Source organism: Symphalangus syndactylus, chromosome 13 (assembly GCF_028878055.3).
Source record: "Symphalangus syndactylus isolate Jambi chromosome 13, NHGRI_mSymSyn1-v2.1_pri, whole genome shotgun sequence".
Taxonomy (NCBI): domain Eukaryota; kingdom Metazoa; phylum Chordata; class Mammalia; order Primates; family Hylobatidae; genus Symphalangus; species Symphalangus syndactylus.
In genome coordinates, this window is record NC_072435.2 from 20,548,246 (window position 1) to 20,550,515 (window position 2,270).

Here is a 2,270-nt window from a genome sequence, read left to right on the forward strand (position 1 = left end):
AGTCAAATAAGATGAGCTGGAGGCTACTCTGGTGCTGCCCTTGCTGTGGTCTGAACCTCCTGCTGTCTCTTGTAACTGCTGGCTGGGCCCCTCCCAGCTCCTTCTTGGCTTCCTGTACGGATCTCCAAGCAGAGCACTGCTGGTTGCCTCTCTGTGGCCTGGGACAGGACCCCCCACCATGAGCAGGTGGGCTGCACATCAGTGCAGCTTCCAAGCAATCCTGCAATCACAGCATGGATAGCAGAACTGTGTCATGCTGTATGTTAATGTTTAAAAAGTTAATCTGTTCAACACATACATTTAAAATATACTGTAACGGTTACAGCTCCCTGGACATATTTCTCCCTTTAAAAAAAAAAATCTTTTTGAGAGCTTCAAAACCTAGCAGCGTCCAGCCCTCCTCTGACCCAAGAGACCCTGGCTGCCAGGGAGAAAGGTGGCCTGTGAGACTCTGGTCTTCCAGAGCATTAAGTGCCCAGGGCTGGGCTCACAGCTCCTGTGACAAGGGCTGGAGGACAGGATACTGGGGCACATCGTAATGGGGGTGTTGGGGTCTTTGGGGGGTGCTGGCAGAGGAAGGCACAGGGCAAGGGAGGCGTGCTGAGGTGTTGGGGCTTCCATAGCTGGGGTGAACCTAAAGAGAAGAGAGGGGCTAGTGCTGTGTCTCACTGCAGCTCGGGCAGGGTCTTGGGACTGGGCAAGTTAGGTGAAGACCACCACATGGTGGCTTTCGTGAGTTGCAGCAGCTGCCACGACTGGTCCAGGACCCTGGGCCAAGTCCTTGATTCTGTCAGCCAAGGTGTAGCGTGTGAGAGTGGCCCTCCAGGATCCTGGGCCACGTCCTTGCTTCTGTCAGCCAAGGTGGAGCAAGTTGAGAGTGGCCCTCAAGGGATGGCCCACCTCCCCTCAGAGGTTGAGGGAGGCTTCCCCTGCTGGAAACTGCAGCCCACAATGGTGTCTCAGTGTCTCCACGGGACTTGCCCTCACTCATTGAGTCACTCATCCCTTCACTCTGTAGGGCTTGTTGTATCTGGGTGTGGTCAAGTATGGCAGTGGAGACTGTTCTAGGCACAGGAGGAGGCCAGGGTGAGAGGCAGTGTGGAGTTAGGTGGAGACACAGTGAGTTAAGGACACCAGCCTCCACCATCCCAGTGCTGGGGGCTGTGGAGGCAGCAGGGGCCGCAAAGGACACGATGGAGCTGCCCTGCTGGGCTTTGTCTTTTCAGTGTCTGCATTTTAGAGGGACCGTGTTGGCTGCAGGATGGGGATGGGGCAGAGGGGACGGGCTGGAGGCAGAGTTTGCTTAGAGGCAGCTGCAGGCATTCAAGAAATGGGGAGAGAGCCGGGGGCTGATGGTGCAGAGGAGAAAAGAGAACTGAGAGGGGTTAGGAGCTGAGTTCCCAGGGCAATCAAAAATCCTTGTGGGGCCTTGGAAGGTGGTGGTCCCTCTGAGGGGAGTGGGAACCCCAGAGGGGAGGCAGTTTGCGTGTTTTTGTTGTTGTTTTTTGTTTTTGCACAAGGGAAGATGAGTTATTCGGACAAACTCAATTGGAGAACTGAGGGACACCAGATGGATGTCTCTGGGGCCAGCCCAGGTGGGCTGGAGCCCGACTGATGCCTTGTGTTCAATGGCACCCACTTCTTGTGCAACTCTGGCACCAACAAACTGAGCTGTGATTGTGCCTCCAGCAGGTGGAGACTGAGATGGAAACGGCATGGAACGAGCCCCTGGCTCCCAACAAGTGGGGCACTTGGGAGAGCTATCTCTACACATCCCGTTGTCCGAGACGATCAATCTGCGCCTGAGAGAAGGCTCGGGGGGGCTTCCGAGGGTAATGGGCTGACTGCGGGGCCAAGACCCCACTCTCCATCCTGAGCTCGGTAGAAGAAGCTCCTCCTTTGCAGGATGAGAGAGAAGGTGCCAGGAGGGGAGCTGGAGCCCACCAGCAATTAAGGCATAGGATAGAGCCAGGAGCCCCCAGTGGGGACTGCAGGGAAAAGCTGGGGATGCTGGAGGGAGCCGGGAAGCAAGGTCCGGAGGCCCGGTTAGGGGGCGCTCCGAGAAGGCAAGCGTGAGAAGGCAAGCGCGGCAGCGAGGATGAAGTGAAGGCAGCGGCAGGTCCGTGGGAGCTGCACAGCCCGAGAGGGCCGTCAGGGACAGAGGCCGAGAGTGGGGGCAGCTTGGTTGAGAAGCAGCAGCAGGCGGATGTGACGTGGGTAAGTCCAAAGGCTTTTGATTTAGAAGGCGACTTGGAAAAATGTCTCTGCCT

At 56.8% G+C, this 2,270-nt stretch overlaps 1 protein-coding gene across 1 annotated transcript in view; it reads left to right on the forward strand.

Moving 5' to 3' along the window:
- The window catches only part of ZNF418 (zinc finger protein 418), a 165,195-nt gene that overhangs the window by 19,146 nt on the left and 143,779 nt on the right, over positions 1 to 2,270 (forward strand). The window lies entirely within an intron of this gene.